The sequence below is a fragment of the Perca fluviatilis genome, chromosome 13 (genome assembly GCF_010015445.1).
Source record: "Perca fluviatilis chromosome 13, GENO_Pfluv_1.0, whole genome shotgun sequence".
Taxonomy (NCBI): domain Eukaryota; kingdom Metazoa; phylum Chordata; class Actinopteri; order Perciformes; family Percidae; genus Perca; species Perca fluviatilis.
In genome coordinates this window covers 1272385-1300378 of record NC_053124.1, presented here as the reverse complement: position 1 = coordinate 1300378, position 27994 = coordinate 1272385, and the positions used below count along the sequence as shown (strand labels likewise).

At 39.5% G+C, this 27994-nt stretch overlaps 1 long non-coding RNA gene across 3 annotated transcripts; it reads left to right on the top strand.

Annotated features, from left to right (window-relative positions):
• Positions 1-3690: 3690 nt before the first annotated feature.
• On the top strand, positions 3691-16418 carry LOC120570854. Of its 3 annotated transcripts, XR_005641148.1 has the most exons (5): positions 3691-3808; positions 10208-10285; positions 11780-11940; positions 12059-12123; positions 16010-16418. It is a non-coding gene; the product is annotated as an uncharacterized LOC120570854 (long non-coding RNA). The 3 variants fall into 3 exon arrangements; XR_005641149.1 differs by lacking the exons at positions 3691-3808; positions 16010-16418 and adding an exon at positions 14605-14789 and having other exon boundaries at positions 10118-10285; XR_005641147.1 differs by lacking the exon at positions 3691-3808 and having other exon boundaries at positions 10120-10285.
• The last annotated feature ends 11576 nt before the right edge of the window (positions 16419-27994 follow it).

The window sequence follows — 27994 nt, the reverse complement described above, 5'->3', positions numbered from 1 at the left end:
CTTCCGCTACATTTGATGCTATTTCCTCCAAATTTAACTTACAGCGCTCTAACCTGTTCCGCTATCTTCAGATTCGCCAGTTTGTTCGTATCATTAGCCCATGCTTTTTTAATTTACCTCCAAAAAAAGGAATAGATATCATTCTGCAAATTCCCATGCATCATAGAGGTCTCATCTCAAATCTATTATAGTATCACTCAAAAAAGTATCCCTCGATAAGATCAGAGCAGATTGGGTGGAAGAACTTGGAATAAATATCTCAGGTGCAACCTGGGATGGTGCATTACATAGAGTATATGGGTCCACCTCATGTACCCGTCTTGGCTTGATTCAGTTCAAGGTTCTCCATCGAATCCATTATAGTAGAGTCAGACTCTCTAAGATATATTCTAATGTAAGTGAAACATGTGAACGTTGTCATGTCGCTAAGGCCGACCTGGCCCATATGTTCTGGTCCTGTAATAAACTATATAATTTTTGGACTACAATATTTCAAACTTTATCTGAAGCTTTTAGCAGATATATTCTACACTGGAAAAAAAGGAAACTGGCCAACTCTTGGATTTATGTAAGCATCTTGGGTGTATTTAACACAATTGCTTCATGTTTTAAAGTTAAACGTAACTATAGTGTAGAGAGGGTACATGAATTTGTTCAGATAATGTTGGGATGAAGTGAGTCAATAAAGTAGCGATGTTAATTATCGTGATACCGCACGCGATCTCGTCTTGCGCGCGCATTGTTGGTAGAAGAAGAACCCAGCTGGCCACCGACGTCAATAGACATTGATCTTTGGTTGGATATAGGTTGTGACGTCTGATACCAAATTCCAACATCAATTCAACGTCTAATGCCAACGTCAACTTGATGTAGAGTATTGACGTCAACTGACATAGATTTTTGTTGGTTTTAGGTCGTGGTGTTAAGTAACCACAATCCAACGTCTTCCAAACGTCTTGTGCCAAAGTCATATTGACGTAGAATACCAACATTTGGTCATGAGGTACGGGAACCAAAACCCAACGTTTGCTAAACGTCATATTGGAAACGTCTACACAACGTTAAATTACAACGTCATTAGATGTTGATATTTTGTTGGTTTTAGGTCATGGTGTTAAGTAACCACAATCCAACGTCTTCCAAACGTCTTGTGCCAATGTCATATTGACGTAGAATACCAACATTTAGTCAAGATACGGGAACCAAAACCCAACGTCTGCTAAACGTCATAATGATAACGTCTACACAATGTTAAATTACAACGTCATTAGATGTTGATATTTTGTTGGTTTTAAGTCATGGTGTTAAGTAACCCCAACCAACGTCTTCTAAACGTCTCATGCAAACGTCACATTGATGTAGAATACCAACATTTGGTCATGAGGTATGGGAACCAAAACCCAACGTCTGCTAACGCGATACGGTAATAACATCTACAACAGTAAAATTACAACATCATCAGATGTTGATATTTTGTTGGTTTTAAGTCATGGTGTTAAACAACCACAATTTAACGTGTTTCAAACGTCTCGTGCCAACGTCATATTGACGTAGAATACCAACATTTAGTTATGAAATACAGGGACCAAAACCCAACATCTACTTAACATCATAATGGTAACGTCCACACAACATTAAGTTACATCATTAGATGTTGACATTTTGTTGGTTTTAAGTCATGGTGTTAAGTTACTAAAATCCAACGTCTTCCAAGTGTCTCGTATCAACGTCATATTGAAGTAGAATACCAACCTTTAGTCATGAGGTAAGGAAACCAAAACTTAATGTCTGCTAAACGTCATAATGGTAATGTCTACACAACGTTAATTGATATTTTGTTGTTTTTTTGGTTTTGGTGTTAGGGTTAGGTAACAACAGTTGTTGGACAAGTGCTTCACCAGGAGTGTGGTGATCCAAAATTAATAAAGTGGATATAGACCTGAAAGCAATGTGATTTTAAGCAGCAACCCAAAACTTTTGAAGACAGCACAACAATACACATTGGTTTATTAACCTCAAGATCGTATCAACGGTTGTCAAAATCTCTCAAATGTCACAATGCTACTACAAAGTTGATCTTAGATAAATGCAGGTTGTCAGTAATTCAACATCTAACACGCAAACGCTCAAGAGCTCCATGACCAAATTTGAAGTTGTTTCAGGGCTACAACCTGTTGTACGAATTGAGCTACTAGGCCACCTAATAGCCCTGAAATGTTTGTTATAGCAAAAATGTATAATCCAACCACTGTATCACCGCGGCGCGGTGGCCTTTCTATGTGGAGTTTGCATGTTCTCCCCGTGTCTGCGTGGGTTCTCTCCGGGTGCTCCGGCTTCCTCCCACCGTCCAAAGACATGCAGGCTAGGTTAATTGGTGTCTCTAAATTGTCCTTAGATGTGAATGTGAGTGTGAGTGGTTGTTTGTCTATGTGTGACCCTGCGATGGACTGGCGACCTGTCCAGGGTGTACCCCGCCTTCCACCCAATGTAAGCTGGGATTGGCTCCAGCACCCCGCGACCCTGTACGCAGGATAAGCAGTTAACGATGGATGGACGATGGATGATGGACTTTGCACCATGACAGTATAGCTGTCAGACAAATGCCAAAACACACAACAAGAGGTGTCAGCCTATCTGGCAGCCATCATTGGCAGTGCAGCCCTTGAGAGAGTACAGTCATAGTTGGTACTGGGTCACACGCCAGCAACTTACCTGATGGTGAACCTGGGACGGATACAGAGTTGCTTTGCCAGGATGTCATCTAGACTTGAACAGTAAATATCAGCTATATTTTTGGCAGATGTTGGTTGTCGGTGATCAGCCAGCTACCTCCAAGAGGGATATGCCTTGGCTTGCAGTGGTTGAGGTAGCCACCAAGGCAAGTCCTGTTTTGATTTCCTAGACTGCTTGGTTAAAGTAAAGCAGTTATAAATATGTGTTTTGTCTTTTGGTGTTTTTGGGTCAAACTTGATCTATACATGACAGGCAATGACCTACCTACCTATTCTGGGCCACTGATGGCTTGGTTGTTGAGAGGGACCTCCTATGATAAGCTGTTTTTATGGCTTGGTAATCAAGCACTGATGATAAACTTTTATAACTGGTGAATCACATTGAAACCTCAAATAGATTTTATCTATGTTGAAATCTATCAATGGTTGGGATATTACACTTATTATGTTTAATTTCAATGCGTTCATTTGGGGATAGTAGCACTGTAATCCTTGAAGGGCCCCCTCTTTAATTTGCTAAGAAACAATATAATATAGGTCAATTAAAATATCTATCGTGCATTCAGTGTTCCTGGCCATAAGGGGTTGAGTGGCATTAGCCCATGTTTATCATACGTATGCATCCAGAACATCCCATCCCTTAATCACGAATAATTTTCTTTTAATCTGTCTATCTCTAACATAATAATAATAATATGAATTAATTTAATAACAATAATAACAGAAAATCTACTTGCACAAATTATATAAATTTTCATAAAGTTGTAGATTTTTGAAATAACTTGACTTGCTCGCGTGTTTTAAATACATAGTTGCAGGTATATCTTCAAAAAAAATTTAAACACATTTCTAGCCAATCACTGTGAATGTGCCGCAAGGCTTCCGCCGGAAAGCCAGAAGAAGAAGAAGAAGAAGAAGAAGAAGAAGAAGAAGCCAATCCGACTCCTACGCGCTCCTACCTACGCTCTATGGTCTTGCAGCGGAAAGATACCGGAGTAAATTGCCTGTCGGACACCTTTGTTTCATCTGTATGTCGACGGTTACAATTGTTTGGTGGACGGTCACTGCGAGCAGAGGTACGGAAAATATATATACATTTTGGCCATAAGAACGTTAAGTTGGTTAGTTAATAAGCTTTATAAGTTTTATTTTTTTCAGTCACACAGAGTTTGTATTGTCAAGTATCTTGTCAGAATTGATTTTGTGAACTGGCGCCTTTTCCCACCTAGCTTAAAATTACGTTACTTTAAGTTTGACTGCATTGCAATACTAATATAACAATGATGTAAGAGTTAGTTTACAGAGATTAAAATCAGTGGAATATAGCTAGTAAAAATAGTGACATGAATAAAATCGCCGCCGGGCACTGAGTTTTTCGACTCTGAAGCAGACAGCCAAAGCCCGGTGTACTTGAATTTCCCCTGACAGAAAGTGTTCCCCCGGTTGCGTGAGCGCGTGTGCATTCAGAGGTGAAGCGGACCTTCGACTTAACCAAAGTAAATGAAAAATATAACATGTGGATTGTTTAATCCAACGTTTTAGTATTGTTGTTTTATGAACGAGTTTTTTTGCACAGCAAGCTAGCACTTATCTGTCAAAATAAAGGCTTCTCCTGTAGGCTAACGTTACGTGTTATGAACTTCGTATTATTCATTGCACCGAATGTCTAAAAAAGACGTCTAGCTAGCTATGGAGTTATATTCCTATCTTTAATCAAGAGCGCATTCTTTCAATTTGAGAGCATTTCTCACTGATATTACGTTCAGATTTTGTAATAATTTCCCTCAAAACCTTGCTCTCACACTCAAATAGTCACTGCTCGCGCTTGGATTTGCTCTGCTTGTGCTCAAAGTTTGTGCTCGCGCTTGGATTTTCTCTGCTTGTGCTCAAAGTTTGTGCTCGCGCTTGGATTTGCTCTGCTTGCACTCAAACTTTCTGCTTGGACTCAGATATGTTGTTGTTTGGACAGATTTCCTGCTCTCAGCTTTGAACCTTCTCCTCGCACTCAGGCTGATTCTGCTCACTTGCAAAGTTTCTGCTCTCGGATTTCTCCTGCGCGCTTGGATTTTTTTGTGTTATAACCCTATCAAAAGTCAACAACCAATAGAATGCCAGCTGTAGTGTTGACCAATGAAATGATCCCAACCCGGTGAGGGTGCGCGTACACTTTACTTTAGAACGTCTGTTGAGGGCGGCTGCACTGTAACCTGACTGTAACCAAGTTTATATATCCCGCGCCGTTTATAGCTTTATTATAAGTATATGTCAACAATGTGCACAGAATGGTCGACGCCTTTCACCTGCACCTGTCAGGAAACGGGAGAAAGCTTTGAAGTGGGACGTATGAAGTTATGTCCACAACTACGAGGGTGAGTAACATAACTTAAGCACCTAGCTAGCTAGCTAGCATATGGCGCTAGCATATAGCCTAGCTTGATGTCCAGAAACAAATATATGTTCTTTATTGTATAGCTAGCTAGATTGAACGACATATGACGGACAGTGTGTGTATATGTGATGACCCTACTTTGTATTTTTTCCTCGTTTGGTTAACCATTGTTCCTGGGATTTGGCTAATTTCATGTTAGAGCCAGTAGTAAAACATAAACTGTAATATAACTGAAAGAACACAAGAAACTGGATTGTTTGTGTCAGTTTTTGCATCACTGTTGTTTGTTGTTCATCAGAATTTAGTCTTCATTCCTTCATATAACATTAGTTTGAAAATAGATTCATAGCAATCTGTATAAAACGTAATGTTAAGTTCAATTTTATCACTATAATAAAAACAGATCTAGAAATGATATGGTTTCTTATTTGCTCCTTAAATAGCAGTTATTTGTTTAATTGATACAAAGCAAACTGAACTGAAAAAACAAGTATTTTGTTTTACTTTCTTTTCATCCAGGTGGGGCTGAGGGGTTTGACCCCTGTTGATCTGTGTGTCATATCACCAACCCATGATAGCTAGAATTCACCCTGCTACTCCAGATCTACCTACTGTACGGCTGGCTACAGACTACAACCATCTGCTCCAGATCTACCTGCTGTATGGCTGGCTACAGACTACAACCATCTGCTCCTGATCTACCTGCTGTATGGCTGGCTACAGACTACAACCATCTGCTCCTGATCTACCTGCTGTACGGCTTGCTACAGACTACAACCATCTGCTCCAGATCTACCTACTGTATGACTGGCTACAGACTACAACCATCTGCAAGTTTTGTTTGTAGTGAACATCATCAACAGCTGCACTTAAAGTCTCTTGGGTTCATTTGGGACTTGGTTGTTCTCCATACTGCATCAAACACTATTATTTTTTGGTGTTATATTAGTACAGACAACAGTAAGTATCATTACTTAATCACAGTATATATTATTCTGGTGTACACTGTTGACTTGACTCCATGCTATTGACTATACTTTAGCTTGCCACCTCAAAACTTTACCTTAATTGCTCTTGTATAGTTAATTTATCTTCTACTAGTTGTACATACCTCCTATTTAATTGAATTATTCTTAATTTGTGTTGCCATACCTGAATCATCCCTCTTGTGAACACTAGGCCTATCTTATCTTTATTCATAACCCTGCTCACAAACTCACCTGAACCTGGGTCATCTGTTTGCCAATATCAATGTTCCTGCTACAGTAAATCCTATAGGCACATTGTACTGCTTCACCGTAGTATGAACCATACACTTTTAAGGTTTTGTGTCAAATATTGTGCAATTTGTTATGAATTACTCATTGTTTTGACAAGGTAAATTAAAGCTATTTACCAAGTGTCAGCTCTGGTAAATTTAATTGTACTGTTTTTTTTTTATAAATGTTATGGAACATGAAAAAACAATTTGCCTTGATCAGGGTTTTAATTTGTTGCAAATGTGAACATGGTTTTAATAATCTGTATCTTATTGCTCTGAAAAACTACAATGATTTAAGAAAAAGCAGTGATACTTATCAACATTTATTGAATTGATTGAATATATGGACAGACATTACAGGCACCTATTCATGTCAACAGAGAAAACAATAATTTGTTCTCTTTTATCACTTTGATTATACGCTGATGGTGCAGAAAAGGGTGAAGTCCTTGTAGATCTCTGGCACTTTGAGGACAGACCGATCCAGGAACTCTCCACTGTTGTCTTTGTATAGTATGCTCCTATTAAAGACAGATTCATAGACATCAACACGTAATATATTAGGTGTACATAGCTTGCTTTAACATCATTACTATCTTACCTTACCTTCTCTGATTTGGTTTTGTGGACATCAGTAATTTTCTCTCCCAGGCCTGGTTGTGCACCCTGTGAATTTAAGCAAGAAACATAAGTGTATGTAACATGATTTTACTATTATATTATTATTATTTTTACAATTGCATTATTATCAGACTTGCCAACCTTCTTGGTTTGTGCTACTGCTGCCTGTCCTCTGCACACAGGTGAGTGATGTGCTGACTGGCACAGGTCCATGCACATAGTGCAGCTGTGATGCAGCTCAACGGGTACTTAAGTCACACCTGGAAGAAGAGAAACAAACCAACAAAATACTTGTTCTTTCTGCTCAGTTTGCTTTGTATTAATTTAAAAATTACATTTAAGTTGCAAATAAAGCATATCATCTCTAGATCTGTTTTATTAGTGGTGAAATTGTACTTAACAGACTGGGTCCGTGTACTTTTTCGTTCATTTGATTTTCATTTCATAAACAGGTATTAAAAACAAATGGTTATTTGATTTTCGTTTTAAATCATGGGGATCAGACCTCCAGTGCTGGGTCTAATATTCTAATATTAGCTGCTGCAGCTAGCTAGCAGCTAGCTACCAGCCCTGTGAGCTTGGTCCCCGCGGTTCGTTCCCCGGTGCTGACTGACTCTGGTCCGTCTGCAGAGCTGCGCATCCGCTCTAGCTGACCTGGGAATCTACCGCTTCGTGATTTATTCATATTTTATTTACTTTGCAGTGATATGCTATGCACTGATGTCAGGCAGGCTTGCTGCTGCTTTTAGTCTGAGCCTGTGAGATAACTAAACTTCCTTTGAATATAACGTGCATAATAAAAGACGGAATAAATAAAAGTCCCCGGAAATAAATATAAGTAAAACATATGTATTTAGGCTATTGAACTATAATGACTAATGCCTATATATGTATTGCCTCATTTATGTATTTCATGATCCATTTCATAGCCATATTTATTATGTAAAGGGGGCAAAAATGGACGATCAGTCGCTCAGGAAGTTATAGACTACAGTTTCCCTCAACAGCAGCCGGGACATTCTAACGCTTAACGTGAAAAAGCTTAACGTGGTAACTTAATGTACCTAAACAATGATCAATCAGATATCAATCAGTTATAAGTCACATAACGTCCATAATAATTGGACTTTGGGTTAGATTTTTTGACAGTTTTCAGTGGTTATGAGGAGCAATATGAGAGAGAAATTTTGGTAATCATTGATCATTGTTTAGGTACATTAAACCACCTCTATTTGTTTCTGGACATCAAGCTAGGCCATATGCTAGCTAGCTAGCTAGGTGCTTAAGTTATGTTACTCACCCTCGTAGTTGTGGACATAACTTCATACGTCCCACTTCAAAGCTTTCTCCAGTTTCCTGACGGGTGCAGGTGAAAGTGCGTCGACCATTCTGGGCACATTGTTGACATATACTTATAATAAAGCTATAAACGGCGCGGGGATATATAAACTTGGTTACAGTCAGGTTACAGAGCAACCGCCCAACACAGACGTTCTAAAGTAAAGCGAACGCACCTCTCAACAGGGTTGGGATCATTTCATTGGTCAACACTACAGCTGGCATTCTATTGGTTGTTGACTTTTGATAGGGTTATAACACACAAAAAATCCAGGCGCGCGAGGAAAAAAACCGAGAGCAGAAACTTTGCAAGTGAGCAGAATCAGCCTGAGTGCGAGGAGAAGGTTCAAAGCTGAGAGCAGGAAATCTGTCCAAACAACAACATATCTGAGTCCAAGCAGAAAGTTTGAGTGCAAGCAGAGCAAATCCAGCGCGAAAGCACAAACTTTGAGCACAAGCAGAGAAAATCCAAGCGCGAGCACAAACTTTGAGCACAAGCAGAGCAAATCCAAGCGCGAGCAGTGACTATTTGAGTGTGAGAGCAAGGTTTTGAGGGAAATTATTACAAAATCTGAACGTAATATCAGTGAGAAATGCTCTCAAATTGAAAGAATGCGCTCTTGATTAAAGATAGGAATATAACTCCATAGCTAGCTAGTTATATATTTTCCCTCGTAAAGCAAACAGTTCTTTTGCGATAGTCTGATGTTATAACTGACCACGGAGTTGACTACTTGGTCATCCGTGTTAAGTTACGTTTTGAAAGTTGGATCCAGACCCGCTGTAACTTTTTGTAAGGAAGCTGCGTCTACTAATATACGTCGTTGATACTGTAAAATCAAGATCATTGTAATACACTTTACTCAATTCTATCTACTTGACTCGAAATGTAAATTAAACTGAATGCCACATTGTAGACAATAACATTGTATTTTGTCCTTACAATCTATGTGTGATTGCCTTTTGATATTGCTGAAAATCTTTTTAACCATTAATCAGTTATAACTTTCCATAAGTGAAGATTTTATGGAAAGTATAGAGTACTCTTTACACAATGTACAGCTGTAGCTGGTGGGCACTGCATATGATAGGGGAAACACTGGCTTAAGTGATAAACTTTTAAATAATTGTTGGCAACATTGTAGTGATGAGGCTTAGCCTATGTTAGTATGCATGTCTAACCCTCAGATTTTTCTTGTGGTAAAACATTGTATTTTTTTATTTCCTTGATGTAGACCTAACTGCTGGGTTGCCATTTTTTTAGAACATGGTATGTCATATCTTAGTCGCTGGAGAAAAATCCACTCAGAAGCTGCAGCAATCGCACTGGAATGTAGCAGCAGTGAAGATGGTTGCCGTGGAAATTTAAATCCTAATCAGTGTAATGTAGAAGATGAAGGTGAAGATCTAGCAGAAGAGGGAAGTAGTTGTTTAAATTAAGCAGATGAAATTGGTGATGCAGATTCAGATTTTGGATACAGTGAATATGTGTCAACTGATTCTGAAGAAGTCATAGAATCTGCAAAAGAAGACGAGGTAACCTTGCAAGAAAACTTGCTTCCTGGGCTGCACAAAGTAAATGTGGAAGAAGCCAAATTTTCTTGGTATCTTGAAGGATGAAGGTTTAGAATTACCTCCTTTCCCTGCTTCCTCCAACGTATTTCCTGGTAGAAGAGTGACTGTAGAAGAGGATGGGAAAGTAGCAATATAAAGGATGCATGCATAATTGTACATACCTATGTCTCTTCTATCACAACTGCCTTCCTTTCATGCACTGCACCAGCTGAGCACAATACCTGAAAATTGCACTTTTTTATTTCTTTCTGGAGCAGAATTAATTTTTTGTTAATTTGTGTCTTGAACTAGATGATAGTGGTCACAGTGAGGTAGAATTTGATCAAGAAGATCTCCAAGGAAATTGTCGACATCTCAACCGTGATGAAGGTTAGTTCTAATATTAGCAGTAAGTTTTTGTCTGGTAGTAAACGTGCAGCGTACTCCATCCCCACAGAGATCTGAAATGCTCCCTGTCTGGACACTTTAAAAAGAATCTACTAAAAACCCAGCTCTTTACCAAGGCATTCAATCCTGAATTACTTTTTGTTGTTCTGTCACTATAACTATGTGTAAAGCATCCTTGGGTCCTGTGAAAGGCGCTAAAAATATTTATTTGTTACGTTAGCAAAATTAGTAACAAAGTAACCTTAATTATCAGCTGTATGTCATTACTAACTAACCTACTAGTCAAGTGTTGAGGACATCAGGTACAAGCTTAGACTAAACTGGTGTACAGCTCTGTCCTGTACACATACTGTACGTTACATCCTGATAATTATATTTCAGTGTTCAGAGGAGTCTGACAACTGGTTGTTAATGAAATGAAGGACCATGGAGCTGAGGTTAATGAAGTAAATTAGGGATGGAAACTAGTCCTTTTCAAGCTAATTGGGAGATGTTTCTTTTGGATTTTAATGCGTAAATGAAATGCTTAGTAATTATCCAGGGATCCTATTTAGAAAAAATGATGCATCGATAAACGTTTTATAATCGAATCACAGCCCTCTAAATTGTAATCGAATCGTGAGGTGCCCAGAGATTCCCACCCCTACTGATGTCGGAGTTGTTTATTCTTTCTAAACTTCACTCCGTATCTTGATGTCAGCAATATGATTTATTCTTTGATGATTATGTAGTTTATATAGTGACGTTGCTGATGTAAACGTTGCTCTTGCTTCTCTAGAAACAGTATTTACTTGTATTTAAAATCCAAATAAATTCTAATCCTGTACTGAATGTTTTTATTTTAAAATATATTAAAAATAATCAATTCTTAGTAATATAAAAGAATCAATAACAGCATTGATAAAGAACCAAACCAATAAAGATTATTGACAAGAGTAGTTGTAGTATAGATAAAATCTTAATGATTCCTATTGCTAGTAATTACATTACTTTTACTCTTCCCCAATACACACAGCCAGACAGATGTCAGTTGTGTGGGGCAGCAAGGCATCTGTTAGCAGGCTAATGTGGTGAAAGCCCAGACTTGTTCACTCATTGTGGAATGTCATAATCATAGTACACTTTGGCTGGGTGAAATAAATTGTAAATACAATCTCAATATTTATAGGCTATATATTATAAATGATTTATATTTCAATATAGCATAAATTAATATAGGCGTCAGTTATTGGCTGTCTATGGAATCAAATAGCAGCTGTATTGTCCCATTAACATCCAGGAATTGTGCTAAAATAAGGGGATTTGCCTTTTTTTTTTTTTGAAGTAAAGTTCTGAGACAAAACCCATTTTTGGATTAAAAAACAATAGCCTCTCAAACAAAAACATAAGGACAATAAATTATGACAGTTATCAGTAGTAGGTTGTGCCTTGACATACCATTTCTAATTATGGTAATTATTTGTTTCACTGCATTAGAATTTCAGAGAAAAGTGATGGAAATGCGTTAGGATATCCGCTCATTGAAGAAACGGGATGCAGAAAAGTACGAAGCAACTCAAATTATACAAGCGTCAACTGTTGAGGCTCTAAACCTCCTTGATAGATCCCTCGACTCCCTGGAGGAAAAACAGAAGCTGGTAAGGTCAACTGTAGTCATAGCAACATAATTATGCATATTTTTCTCTCATGTGTAATGTGTCACTGTTTACTTTTTCTTTTGTTGATAAAACTGAAATATTGTTCCTCTAATTTCAGATGAATGCCTTGTCCAGGGTGGGAGGAGTCCACTTGAAAGACAATGTTAAAAGGGTCATGGAGAAGTAAGTGTTTATATCTCAGTGTCAATTAGATTTTACTGTTAGCATCGATATAATAGAGTAGAATTAATATTGTATAGGGGACTCGACTTTTACCACTGGGCCAACTGGCAGCCTTCTTTAGGGATCTGAAAGTCACAGGGTTCAGTTCATACCCCGGTTTAGAAGTCACAAGTGTGTATGAGTTTCGTACATAATTAAAATTATTAAAAGTTTAATTATGTCAAAGATGAAATGAACAAAATGAATGTTTGCACCAGATTTCCTGACATTAACAGCCATGTGTGGTGAGTTAAACATCAATTTAGAGTACAAATGTATTATATACAGGGTTCATACGGTCATGGAAAACCCAAGAGGGTCTAACTGCAGACCTCCACTGTCAGGCCGGTCAGGACAGGAAATAACCATAAATAAACAACAATACAACAATAAACAATACGTTTTTACGTCCCCCACAGGATGTAACGTGATGCATTCTCGGTTGTTTTGCTACTCTACACATTGCGAGAACGGTAGGGGACTGGTTAGCATTATCCAAAACATTGAGTAAAGTCTGAATGCATTGCTCTTTGTCTGTGTTCGCCGTCAATATAGATACCGCAGCCAATATTGTACATTTAAATCACACAAATTACAGAATGTTACACGTGTGTAAGTTAGGTTATTTGTCTTTCTACATAGGCAATGTTAGGCTATGCCAATGGTGGCTAGCATCAGCTCCTGAAGTAGTATGGTACTTTTTATTTATTTTTTTTTTCTTTGGATAACATACTCATAGACTGTGTGAAGCTACTGTGTGTTCAGCTTTATTAAACTTTTTTTTGTAAAGCATTTAGCAAGGGCATAGGTTTGCATTTGTCTTAATATGTTGACTATGACGCTCAGGTTAGTTATATGTCCAAAAGAAGATAAAATACAGTTCTATATCATTTAGACCGTTCGGTGTAGCTTTTTCACACTTAAACAGTGTGCAAACACTTTGATTGCTGTATGAATCTATCTTAGTTGAATTGAAGTTTATGTAGCGTTACTACGACAGTGTTTCCCCATCCCTCTACTGGAGAAAGTTACCCCCTGTCCTGCATGATTTAATCTCTCCCTGCTTCAAATTCAGGCGACTCGGCAAATGTTGCAACAAATTCATTTTCCACACCACCCGGAGTGAATTTCAGTCCCTCCAGGATTTCGTGGCCTTTTTTTGAGATTGTTGCAGTCCAAAATGACTGATTTCGCGGGAGCTTTTGTAAAAAAATGCGATAAAAGTTGCGATGTATTTTGTATGTTGCAATGAAGTTGCGGGAGACAAAAAGTTGCGTTTATTTTTTTTTTTAATATATAGTTCTTTAAAAATAAAAAGGAAACATGTTTTGGGGAGAATAAAACTATCCTGGGCTGAGTTTTCCTAGGAACCTTACCAAAAAGGCTTAGGATGCTGCAAATGTTGGTATAATATGAAAATGGCTGGTGGATTTAAGACAAAAAATAATTATTTATTGAATGAATCAAATTTGAAAATATCTATCAGTGGCTTGTTGATCTTTACATTGTTAGTTAATTTCCTAACCTGGCCTGGGACTCTCATTCATACAGTTTGATAAAGTACTGACTTTAACTTATCATTGCACTTACAATAACGAGCGTAGCTGTCCTCAATTTAGGTCATTGTGTCGTCTCATCTCCTTTTTCTCCTGCATCCACCGTGTGTGTTGTTTGTGTGTGTGTGTGTGTTGTTTGTGTGTGTGAAAGCGTCAGTCACGGAGGGAATGGAGCAGTAGCCCCACCCGCTGCAGAGAGCGGTCCTTTGCTGTTATTTTTGTAGCTAAATGTGAGACGTTGGCAGCACACATGTCTGCTGCGCATGCTGCTGCATCTTCTGAACAAAACAAGGAAGTGAGTTTGCTGACGTATGACGACGCTTTGCAGGAGACCGTGATGATTGGTCAAAGTTGCAGAAAAGTTGCGGTGATTGGTCAAAATTGCGAGTCGCACCAAAGTCGCGGTGATGGGTTGAATTCGCGTGAATTGGCACGCTCGCGACATCGCGAAATCCTGGAGGGACTGGAATTTGCATCTTTGCATTGACTTTTTGTGCAATCAAGACGCGTGAAACACTGGATTTGCTTTCAGTGTGAACCAACCATTATGCTTGCTGTTCAGGATTGGCCTAAAATGCAGTAGAAGGCTGTAAGAATTATATATAAATAAACTACTATAAGGCGATTATCCAATCTTGTTTTGTGTTATAGACTACAGGCTTTAGAGCTAAGAGGTATTTTGTGCAATTTATATATGCTACGTTATAGATGGATAGATAGATAGATAGATAGATAGATAGATAGATAGATAGATAGATAGATGATAGATAGATAGATAGAGATATAACACATTTGTTTTTGACAAAGAATTTTCAAAGTTCAACCAGTGAATTATTTGTAAATTTAAATAATTTTTCTTTTGTATCCACATGTTGATGACAACAAGGGAAGGGAAGGGCAAGCTTGCCTTCACGAAGCTCCAGCTCTTCACTGTTGTTACAGGTAAAAAGCATATATCCTCTAGGGTTGGGCGATGTCCCCTAAATTGGCAGTTGACGATGTTTACAGTAAAACATCGTGATGGACGATGATATCGTCGTCGGGGCCGGGGGGTGGGTAGCTTTACATAAATGGTGAAATGGTGAATGGTGCCCTGCTGGTAGGTTTTACAACTTGACCTACTTTCACTTCAGTACGGTGCAGTAAAGTCAATCAGATGTCCGTGATCTGCGTAGCGACAGTACAGTGGGACGTTTGCCTTCAACAGAGCGACAGTAATAACCTAACATACCATCATTACTGAGTTTAAACTACATTCACGGTTATGTTTGCACTGAATAACTCATTCAATAAACAGAAACATAACTCTTGCGGCACACATGAACAGATCGGAACAGATGCGCAATATTAGCTCACACATAAAATAGCACCCTCGTGAATTAGCCTACTGTTGCTAACGTACATTCATAAATCCTGCATAACATCGTCCCGTACCTACAGGACCTCAGACTTACTTATTGATGCACGCACAGAGTAGTGTCGACAAACTTAGTCCAATGAGGGAGAAAGGAAAGTGTGATAGCGTTCCACTTTTAACGTTTTTTTTTCTCTCTCACTCGAGACCGCTGTGTCCAACGTTACTAGAAGGTAGAGCGAGCTACAACTGACAGGGAGAGAGAGAGAATGTATCACTACAGCCAATCCAGTCTGCTCAAAGCGATGGTCTTTTTCACAAATAGGTTGCACGTAAAGGGGGAAAAAGTAGCTTCCACTTAAGGAGCCCTATGTCTTGTCTTTGTGTCTTTGCTAGTTTAAGACCGACGCACTTGTCAATTTCCCGTCCAGCGCCCGCAACTAGGATTAGTGGGTTTGACGGGGGCATCACGATGGTTGCCTCCATCGTGATGTCGCCAGCCATCACGGATGAAGATGACATCGGAACAACCCTAATATCCTCAGTGTTTTCTAGTGTCTATTTTGGGGGTTTAGTAAAAACCAGTAACCACAGTTGCCACCTATTAACAACCTGGCCGCTACCTGCAAGAAATGTCAGATTTTCTTTGCACTAAATTATTTTCTACTGCTTAACATGCTGGATAGATGTCTTTTACATTTTTTGATATTTTTAAAACAAAGAAATTTGCTGGCGTTTTTTTCTGCCAGTATGTAGCCAGCTGCAGCTTGCAGTTTAGGAACACCATCTAAAGTTGAAATGGCTTTAAAACATGTACATGCAAAAAAGAAATGCATGGCCCTTGATAATGTCTGCATCTTAATGTTTTTTACTGCTTACTGTATTCCACTACATTCTATATACCCCAAAGATTTACAGTTTCAAATATTCCTTACAGAGAGTGTCCAGAGGACGACTGCAGAAATGGAGGCAAGCATTGCAGCGGCTGTCGCCTTCTGTTTGAAATATGCCCCAGACAGGGTGGGTGGAGGTGGAAGAAAAAATAATGCTTCTGAAGTTAAATTTTTTTTTAGTTCATAAGTGGGGTCTGAGTTCCGGACTGTTTGTTGAGTTTTGTTAAAAATTTAATTTTCTTTCATTTTTCAAACCTTATACCTGCTAAACACCTGCATGTTAGCATTGAACTTGTGAGCATGTTTCCATGTTAGCATTAAATTCAAAATACCCCCTATGTAGACTACAGCTTCAAGGAGCATTTTCATTATGTTTGCCACCATAAGTAGCTACTGAGCAAAGTCTTTTAAAACTACAAGTTTTAAAATAAAGAGGTTATTTTCTTAACTCAATGAATGTCTTTGTCTCTGCTCGTGACTTAAAATGTGGGTCTGTCCAACTTTTGATTCTGACATCTGTCTAACCTTAGGACATTATCCCAGTTTCTCAATATGTAGACTTTTTATTTACAATAAAAACAAAGCTCTGTAAAAGTTTATCATGCCAACAAAATCCAAACTAACTCTTAATTTTTTTGGGGGGGAATTTGACGTTAACACGATTTTCATTTCCAACTAAAATCTAACTCACATCTGAATCAAAAGATTATGACAATGCGACGTTGATTTTTACCGTTAACACGCATTTTCATTTCCAACAACAACCCAACGTCTATCTAACATTGGAGATTGATGTCAATCCAACGTTGGGTTTTGACGTTAACACAATTTTCATATCCAACAACAATCAAACGTCTATCTAACATTGGAGATTGATGTCAATCCAACGTTGGGTAATGACGTCAACCCGATTTTCATTTCCAACAACAATCCAACGTCTATCTAACATTGGAGATTGATGTCAATCCAACGTTGGGTTTTGACGTCAACCCGATTTTCATATCCAACTAAAATCAAATGTCAGTCCAACGTTGATATGATGTTGAACTGACGTCCGGTGCCTGCTGGGAAGGCAAGCAACCGTCATGTCCAAGGGCTCGCAGGACGGTACGCCACGCCACTAGTTGGTCGGTAAGTCTGGATTTTCTTATTAAATATTGTCGAAATCTCAGCCAAATGTAGTTTAATGTCTCGAGAGTCACTACTTAACGTTAAATAAGTGCCGTGAGCTTATTTACTTGCGCTATTTTATCACCATGTTTCATTTTAATTTGTTTTTTGAGTGGGAGCCGTTCATGTTACATTCAACTTAGCTAGCTAACTTTGCGGTGCTCCTTCTCTGTTTCTGTTTGAATTGGTTTACTAACTGACTGTTCAGTTTACATTGCGTGTTAACTGCACCGTGACTGTTGCGTTAGTGAGATTTGGCCATCGAGCAGCCTCTGCTAACGTTATGAGCGGCATTAAGTTTGTGACGCCCCCCCCAACACCGTGTAATGAGACCATGAGCAGACTGAGAGGAAATTCAAACAAAAACGGACAGTTAACTGGTGTCTGCTCTGTCTGAAGCAGTGGTAGCAATAATACCGTAGCTAGCTAGCTAGCTAGCTACATAATGGAAACTCTTGTCTTTTTTTGGGACACAAGCTGCTGGCTTTGCACAGCCCAGTGTTTGAACATGGAACATGGTTAGTCTCTGTCCTCATCAGAGAAGGCAATAGTCACATTCATTATTTGATATTTTACAATGGTTTATGCAGTGTACCTAAATAAAGTTGCCAGTGAGTGTACATCTAATGTATGTTTATTGAAATACAGTTTTATAATGCCTAGATTATTTTTTCCTGTTTTGCTGCAGAGTGACAGACAAACTCAAGTCCGCATATCACCTGGAGTCAGCTGATGGATCGTGGGCTCAAGGTTTTGTGGTGACCAGGACGTTGTATTTGCTCTTATAGTTACCGTAATTATAATGCATTACAGAATTTAATGAATTGCTCAGCACTTGCATACACACACTGGCCACCTCATTTATACATCTGTGCAATCTAATATGACAACTCTGTCATAGGTTAAACTTTTACCTGTGTATATTGTCAGACAGGCGATTCATGTAATTAGTTTAGCTGGTATGGTCTACTTGAGTGGACTATTTTGTGTTTCTGAGCGTTTCAGATATTTTATCTATGGAAACAGATTGGACAAAATATTAGAAACATTTTTCAATACAGTAGGGCTGTAGTCAACCAAAGAAATGCTTAGTCGACCAAAGTCTTGTCCTGCCCAACGATCAGTCGACTAAAAAAAGAAAAAAAAAAAAAGAGACGCGATATTTTGCATTTTGATTGACCATTTATTAAACAATTGTCATAGAGCTTTTATAAAACAACGAAAAAACAGCAATAATACATAAAACTATAATAATAATAAAAAAATTTGAAAATTAAGTGATTTTTTTTAACTGCAAAGTGAGGAGCTCTGTCCTAGGTCTATAGTGACCGTCACAATCGCGCACCTGACCACACCACACGCTACAAAAAATATAACTGCTAAAACTGCCAAATAATGAAAAATCCTAACAAAAGCTCTTGTTTATACAGGCTGTATATTCTTCTTTACTTTCAAAGCTATGGGTTAACTTTTGTCCAGCCGATCTAAGAGTTTTAAAACAAACACAAAAAACCCAAATAGCCTAAAAAAACAATCCTAACAATAATAGGCTGTATAGTAGGAAGGCCTATAGGTTTATTTTCGTTTTGTTACATTATTAAGGCTATTTTCAAACACGTCAAGTGTACAAATAAAAACAAAAACATAAGAAAACACAATCTATTGAGTCAGCATAATAAAGCCGTTAAGGCTACTTACAGATCTGCAGGCCTAGTCCACCTTTTTTATGTTGTGGGCCAAAAACACTAACATGTCCACATTCTTGGGTAAAAGACAGCTCCTCGACTTGTTAACAATAAATCCTGCTTTGGAAAATATGCGCTCTGCAGGAGTGGAGGTTGCAGGGATGCAGAGCAGGCGTTTGGCTGCCCGAGCAAGTTGTGGATATCTCTCCTCATTATTTTTCCACCACGCAAGTGGCCCAGCAGTGTCCACTTTACTTCTGTCCTGAAGATAATCTTTCATTTCGTCGGGAGAGATCTTTGCGCTTGGCTCATCAGGGTCATCCTCTGCACCATGTCCACAAAGAAGTATTGCTATCTCCTTCTCTTTTGCCGGTTGCTTGTTTTTTTTGCCAACGGGTCCTCATCATCCCCCATCTGCTCTGCGCTGTCTCCTGAGAGGCTTGGCGTTTGTGCAAGTTTTGCGACTTCAGAATAGGCCTCATCCCGTTTCTCATCACTAAGAAAAGGTAGCTGTTTGAAGCGCGGGTCCAGTACTGCAGCTGAAATGTACAGGCTGCTTGTCATCACAACTCGGTCTTTGAGTTTCCATCGACTATCTATTTCCTTCACAAGCTTAAGTTTCATCTTCTTCTTTGTTGGGCTATCGTTATCTGTGACGGCAAGATGACATTTTTTCAGATTCTCAAGCATTGGGAAGGCCGCAGACAGGGATGTGTTAGTCTCCTCCGACAACAGCTCAGTCAGTGTAATAAAGGGCTTAAGAACGTCTGTGATGTCTTCAGCCATATTCCACTGCTCTGTTGTGATGTCCAAAGTGCTGCTGTCACTCCTCTTGGTGTAATTGGGTTCCGATAAAACGGCGGTGATGGGCCAGCGCTGCTCCAACAGTCGCTCCAACATAAAGCAGGTGGAGTTCCACCGGGTGGCCACATCCTGGATGAGTTCGTGCCCAGGAGCTTTTTGCTGCACCTGTTTCTCTTTGAGACCCGTTTTTGCTTTGTGTCCCTTTTTTGAAGTGCCCAACAAGACGGCGCGCCGCAGCCACCGTGCGCGACACCGGGTCTTCTTTTAAGGCAGCATTTACGCACAGCTGCAGGGTGTGGCCTGCACACCTAACCAACTCCACGTCTGGCCACTGACCGGATCCCTTAAGTAATTCCAACGAGAGGACCATGTTGGCAGCGTTATCCGTTACCACTGACAGCCGCTTCTCTGGTGGAATGTTGTAAGTGTCCGCGACTTCAGTGAGTTGCGCAGCGACATTTTCTCCCGTGTGCGCTTCATCCATCTGCTTTGTTTCTAACACAACGCTATTCATTTTCCAGTCTGCATCGATAAAATGGGCCGTAACTGTCATGTATGCCTCCATTCTAAGCGAAGACCACAAATCAGTTGTGAGGCTTACAGCCTCGGAGGATTGGAGTAGCTGGTTTACATTTACTTTAAGTCCATCAAACCCGTAACGTAAGCGCACGCATGACAGTATCCCGTGCTGGCACAGTATATCTTGGCTCGACGATTTTAAACATGTTCTTAAAGCCCTCTCCTTCCACTGTGTTGACTGGCCTCATATCTTGGGCGATGTAATGCACAATCCCCTTAGTGATGTCCTCCTTTCTCGCCGACAGAGGATGGACCAACTCCAGTTGCGTCTGGGTGCTTCCTGGACGCCTGTGGCATGGCCTGGGGATGGCCCTAGTACATAACCAATAAAATATATAAACTTTTAGACATTAGACATAGCAAGCTCAGCTGTCTGATAACATGCTTTTAGTATAATGATACGCTTTTTTGGGTTTTTATTGTTGGTTGTGGTGTGGTATAATAGTTTTTTTGGGGGGGGTTTTTTTTTTGTTTTTTTTTTAAGGAAGCCAAAAAGTTTTTAAAAGGCGGCCGGAAAGATTTAGATTTCTTGGACATTTTGTCGACTAAAGACAAAACACGTAGCGTTCTAACTGAATGAATACAGCAAAACTACCCATATTCCTTAGGCTACTGAGCACGAAGCAGCAGTGCAGCCAGCCACGTGCGGTTCCCGAGTGTTCTACGTGGTGCGCTAAACTGTGGCGCTGTTACGAAATAGCCTAAATTAAAGCATTTAAAGTTGGGGATAAAACATAGGCTAATTATATTTTGAATACAGTAATATATAACTGCTTATAAAGGAATAAATATCAAAGAGTAAATCAATGGAAATTTCTTTATTGGTAAAAAAAAATGCAACTGGTCGACCAATGAGAATGTCAGTCGACCAAGACGAAATCGACCGATTAGTCGACTAAACGACTAAAGTTGACAGCCCTACAATACAGTACACTCCATCACACTGTTATTAATTCTAAGTATAGCTATCATTTATCTAACCTTTTGCAATCAGTGTCATAGATAATGTGTTCATGTGTAAATGTTATGCTCAACTTCATTAGGATGTGTTTCCAAATATTCCATAGCAGAGCCCAGATGATTAACCATGCACAGTGCACGCAATGATATGACGGGCAGGTGTAGATTTGATGTTAGAAATGTCTTCTAAAATCTGTGGGCTGTGCCATTTTTAAAAAATAATTTCATGTTGTTTCAGATAAACATGGCGTTTAAGCGCATCACAACCATGCCTCTACAATCAAGGTTTCTGTCGCAGCTTGACCTTCTCTCTGAAAGATTGCTGAGAGTGTTTGCAAAGCGACCGGGAGAGCAGAGCAAAAAGATGAAAGACATACAGTAGCTGCCATGATGACGGTAAGAACTTTTAACTCTAAATTCTTTAACTATAAAGAGTATATGCATTGCATTAGGTCAGTAAAAGATGTATGTGTCCATTGCAAAGCTCATCTCCCTTTACCTGTGAGTACTGATTCCACAGAAAGGACCCACTCATTTTTATCATGCATTCACTGTCCCACTGTAAGAAATGTATCTTTTTGGATACAGGTATGACATTGATGCCAGAAGGGAGTCCCTCATTAAAGGACTCTGCATCTATCTGAATGAGAATCCCGACATCTTGGTGCATTGTGGCTTTGCTACATTTCAAAACTGATTCGGTTAACCCTGTGATCCTTCTTGGACTATTTAGGTCCATTTGCCCTCTTTATCACCTTGGCAAAGTGATTCCAGCGCTGAGATTAAAAGAAATGGTCCAAACAGTCCACTTTTTCTCCATAGTCCCCCATTATGAAAGTGAAAAACCACCTATTTTGACCCCTCTGCCACAGAACGAAAATAAATTGTTTCACTTACATTAGGGATTAAACCAGTGTGAAAACACTTCAAATTTGTGAATCTAGCGAAAGAAGGAAAATTCTTCCTACACTGCACTGACCCTCATCTGATAAGGGCAGAATTGGGACTGGGATACAGCCCTGGAATAAATCCAGGTTAATGATAAAAATCATCCAGGAACATAAAAACAACTTCCAGAAAAAAATGAGGACGAGAATTCAATCTTTACATTAAAAGCTTGAAGGCTCCTCTTCATTTGATCTGGAATCATTTTTTTTCTTCAGAAACTGACCACGAAAGGCAGCATGGGAGGGCATTCTTTGCCTGTAGTAATCTGCTATGCTGCTTACATGGGTTTAAATAAACTATAGCATTATAATTGCTGCATTCAAAAGCGCTCAGTTTAAAAAAAAAACAATATAAAAGCTTAAAGAAATGTTTTATCTTTAACCAGGACATGACTGAGTGCCATCGAGAAAACAACAGTGGGAATCTACGTCACCAGAGAGACGCCAGGCAATGACTTTTATGATGTTGGCATCATCATCGAGGGTGTGGTGGTTCTTCTTCAAGATCTGGATAATGTGGCCCTTGCAACAGCCTTGCTGTTTGGACTTTTTTACTCTTTGAACATGAGGTATCCGTCATAGCTCCGCTACACTTTCGAAGTGATTCAAAAGGTGGTAATGGAGTTGGATGTGACTCAACTCTCGAGGAAGGCCCAAAGCTTAAAGACAAAACTGCTCCAGTAAGGAGAGCTCACTGTTGTTGTGCACGTGAGGCTTCAGGTTGAATTTCCAGATGAACAATCAGCAACCAACAACAAATCACAGCATCTCCTCTGCAAGTTCTCTGATTGGCAGCATTCTTCAATCTTAGTTTCTATTTCTCTTTACAAGTGAAGCGATGGAGAACTGTACACAGTCGAAATAATCCTACCAGGGCCGTGTGAAATGGGATGTTTCAGTTGTAGTAAAGAATTTTCAATACTTCTAAGAATACGGTTTTGAACCGAGATGTCACAATGAGGTCAGTGTTGGAATTTTTGACACTCACTGTATTACTGTTTATCCTATGGCTCTTGAATAAAGGTTTTGACATGCAACTGGTAAAAATGGGTAATGTTAATGATTAAGAGTTAATAGAAAGGTATTAGACATTAAAATAAATGTTGCTGGAATGGCAATGGTAACTAACGTTTTTGCATTTCAAATCAATAATATAGTTAGAATTGTTTAATTACAATTGTTAGTTAATTTAATCTTGATTATAGAGACCTTGAACATAATGTTTGTGTTGTTCTCTTCGAAGATGGTTGCCTATAACCTTTTACAAAAGTAAAGGTCTAATTTCCATTCTGTGACTGAGTCGGTAAAACTGAAAAACTGACATTACTTGTTCACTGTTGATTTGTTTAACAGTAGAACAGTAATGTCAGTTAAATTATTTACCTACTGTCACTGCAGTGAAATTAGGCATTTTATTTTGAAAGGTCACTAGTGGTTACAGGCAACCATCTTCAGAGAACAATACAATCTGTTTTAAGGCCTAAAAAAAAAATTGTAATTGACACTAGAATATAATACTAACATGTAATATGAAAGAAACGTGTAGTATTTATGTGACCAAATGGTATTAAAGTAAAATTTATTGAATAGTGTTGAAATAAAGTGATACAATTGTGAAGGATTAAAATGTTCCAATTACTTTATCAAAACATGTTTTAATCGCACTGTATCAACACAAAATACACAGGTTTATTTAACATGAATAACTTGTGTTAATTTAACTCAATTGTTTAAGTTGCTGACAAAGCAAAACATTTGTGTGCAACCAATGTCCACTATTGAATTAAGTGAATCCAACATGTTCTTTTTTTCAGTGTAGGGAAGGGTATATCAATGACAAATAAAATTAAAAATGTGCTTGCTTTTTCCTGGCCTGGAGAAGAATCCTGTGGGAGTGGAAATCAGCACATCCACCCAAAGCCTCCTCCTGGATGAAAGACCTGATCCTATTCCTTAAGCTAGAAAAGATAAAATATTGCATTAGAGGGTTGACCCAAAAATTCCATGATACATGGGCCCCTCTACTATTTTATTTTGAGAACCTTGAAGTCCTCCCACAAAACTGAAAATTAAGCGTGAATAAATCATGTTGTGTTTGTGCTTGTACCTCCTTGGAGACTCAGGAACCTCAGAAAGAGCAAGCATTAGCAGTGGCTATTACGACAGTGGCAAGGAAAAACTCCCTTTTAGGAAGAAACCTCGGCAGACCCAGACTCTTGGTAGGCGGTGTCTGACGGGCCGTTTGGGGGTGTGATGAACAGTGGCAAATAATAGTCACATTTAAGATAATGGAACAGTGACTTCGAAGGTCATCGTGGAAGTTCATGTCATAGCAGGGCACATCGTGTCATACTGAGTAGTGCAGTCTCCTTTACCGGATCCTGACTACTCTGTGCGTATGAACATCACAGCAGGGCGTTGCTGGATGTAATGTGGCACTGCAGAACATGGGTGGATGCGGCAGACGCAGCAGGACGCAGCCGGGAATTGCAGAGAATCACAGAGCAAAGCTCTGCGGAGAAGAAACATAAAGACTCCGGGGAGTAAACTCCCCAGAGCTAGGTTAGTAACAAGCATTTCTGGGACAGGATGCATACAAAAGGAAACAAGTCAAAACAGAGATGAGAGAGCAGCTCAGTGTCTCATAGGAAGGAAGGAACTTCCCCGGCAGTCTAGAATTATAATAGCATAACTAAGAGAGGCAGGTTAGCTTAGAGAGAGGTGCCGGATCAGGCTTGAATTCTCCCCTGCCGGATCGGGCTGTACTGGCCTGCCTCCCTCTACTCTCGCTATATTATTGATTATATGATAAATAAAACTGATGACTACGAAGAGGAGATGATGGGCTGGTTAGGCGGACGCTGCAACTTCTCACTCCTTAACTATAAGCTTTATCAAAGATGAGGTTTTTCAGTTTACTCTTAAATGTGGTGACGGTGTCTGCCCCTCAAACCCAAATTGGGAGCTGGTTCCACAGGAGCGGAGCCTGATAGCTGAAGGCTCTGGCCCCCAGTCTACTTTTAGAGACTCTAGGAACCACAAGTAGCTCTGCATTCTGGGAGCGTAGTGCTCTACTGGGACAATAAGGTACTAAGAGCTCTTCTAGGTATGATGGTGCTTGACCATTTAGAGCTTTGTAGGTCAGGAGGAGAATTTTAAATTCGATCGTAGATTTCACAGGAAGCCAGTGCAGAGAAGCTAATACAGGAGAAATATGATCTCTTCTCTTAGTTCTCGTCAGAACACGCGCTGCAGCATTCTGGATCAGCTGGAGAGTCTTAAGGGACTTATTTGAGCAACCTGATAGTAAGGAATTGCAGTAGTCTAGCCTAGAAGTAACGAATGCATGGACTAGTTTTTCAGCATCGTTTTGAGACAGGATATTCCTAATTTTGGCAATGTTACGAAGATGGAAAAAGGCTGTTCTTGAGGTTTGTTTTAAGTGGGCATTGAAGGATATATCCTGATCACAAATAACTCCTACATTTCTGACAGTAGTGCTGGAGGCCAGGGCAATACCATCCAGAGTAGCTATATCTTTAGATAATGAAGTTCGGAGGTGCTTTGGTCCCATCACAATAACTTCAGTTTTGTTTGAGTTTAACATCAGGAAATTGTGGGTCATCCAGGATTTTATATCTTTAATACACGCTTGAAGTTTAGATAACTGACCACTTTTGTCTGGCTTAATTAACAGATATAATTGGGGGTCGTCTACGTAACAGTTAAAGTTAATTGAGTGTTTCCTAATAATATTACCTAGAGGAAGCATATATAAGGAAAATAGAATTGGTCCAAGCACTGAGCCTTGAGGAACGCCATGGCTAACTTTAGTGTACTTGGAGGGTTTATCGTTAATGTTAACAAATTGGGATCGCTCAGAGAAATAGGACTTAAACCAGCTTAGTGCGATTCCTTTAATGCCAACTAAGTGTTCCAGTCTCTGTAACAGGATGGTGTGGTCAATAGTGTCGAATGCAGCACTAAGATCTAATAAAACATGTATGGAGACAAGTCCTTTGTCAGCAGCAGTTAGAAGGTCGTTAGTAATTTTCACCAGTGCCGTCTCTGTGCTATGATGCATTCTAAATCCTGACTGAAAGTCTTCAAATAGATTGTTCCTATGTAGAAAGTCACATAGTTGGTTAGCGACTACCTTCTCAAGGATTTTGGAGAGAAAGGGAAGGTTAGATATAGGTCTATAGTTGGCTAAGACTTCAGGATCGAGGGTAGGTTTTTTCAGAATAGGTTTTATCACAGCTATTTTAAATGACTGCGGTACATGACCTGTTAATAAAGACAAATTGATCGTGTTTAATATTGTGGTGTTGACCACAGGTAGTGCTTCTTTAAGTAGCCTTGTTGGAATAGGGTCTAAGAGAGGTAGTTGGCTTGGCTGAAGAGACCTTTAACATTAATTGTTGAAGGTCCATAGGATAAAATCAGCTTAAGTATGTATCAGGTCTTATCGTTCTCTCCAGTCCTCCTGCGCCCAATGGTGAGCTGTTAGAAGTTGAGGGTGAAAGGTGATGAATTCTATCACTAATTGTTATAATTTTATCATTAAAGAAGGTCATGAAGTCATCACTACTCAGAGCTACAGGAATAGATGGCTCAGTAGAGCTGTGGCTATCTGTCAGCCTGGCTACAGTGCTGACAAGAAACCTTGGGTTGTTCTTATTGTCTTCTATTAGTGTTGAGTAATAGTCTGATCTGGCAATTGTGAGGGCCTTCCTATAGGTTTTCAGACTATCTTGCCAATCTACACAAGATTCTTCCAGTTTAGTGGAACGCCATTTACTTTTGTCCTGTGTTTTAATTTGCGAGTTTGGGAGTTATACCAAGGTGCTAATTTCCTTTGCTTCATCGTCTTCTTTTTGAGAGAAGCAGGCCATAGCAGCGTCTACGAAATTATCAATTTGGGAGGGACTAAAGTTAACATAAAGGTCCTCTGTTATATTAAGGCAAGACATTGAGTGCTGTTGGAATATCTTCCTTAAATTTAGTTATGGCACTGTCAGATAGGCATCTAGTGTAGAAACTTTTATTTAATTTCTTATAGGGGTGATAGAATGCAAAACTGATTTTACCCTGTCATAGTTGAATAACGACAGTTCGGTGGGTAAATAGGACATTCATAGAAGCTCAAAATCCCATTGACACCCCTTTACTATGAAAATCTCATATTTTGAAACTGCCGCTGAAAAGCGAATCTCAACAAAGCTGGAAGTTGACGTCAACCTTCCAAAAACTGGAACCCTTGTCAGCCCTTGGGTGTATTAAGAGAACGTGCCCCCAACATTTATATAGGCTACACAACTGACCTGAGATCAGGTAGTCTTCTGAATCTAGCTAGGTCACGCAGATCTCTGCTATTCCATTACAAAATTCACTTCTGAAACTTTTTTATGGGAGAAATCAACTATGTAAAGCTCAAATATGGGCCGCTTTACAAAAATGGATGGCTAATTGCAAATTTTGTCCGACTGTGTGTCGGAGTTCAGCGCCGGTGCTGCCTGTGTAGCTGCCTCGCCGCCCGGCCTGCCTTCCTTCACAGACCCCGGCCTGCTGTGAGGTACTTGGTGCTCCGTCACGACTGGCAGCCCACAGCACTCCATTCCCGCGCAAAGTCACCGTCTCTTGGGCCAATGACAACCAAATGCCCCTGCCCCGGTGTATGTGAGTGAGAGCGTGGTCAGCGAGCTTGTTACGCCAGCAATCTCTTACCACAGGTTTCAGTTACTCTTTTAATGTGTGTAATTATAATGTGTTGAGTTACTTAAACAAACGATTGGGGAAATAAACGCCGCTAGTCCGCGAGTCTCATTGATAGAGCCTGCTGCTGGATGTAGCTCTATCAATGAGAGCTAGCTAGCCTCCTCTT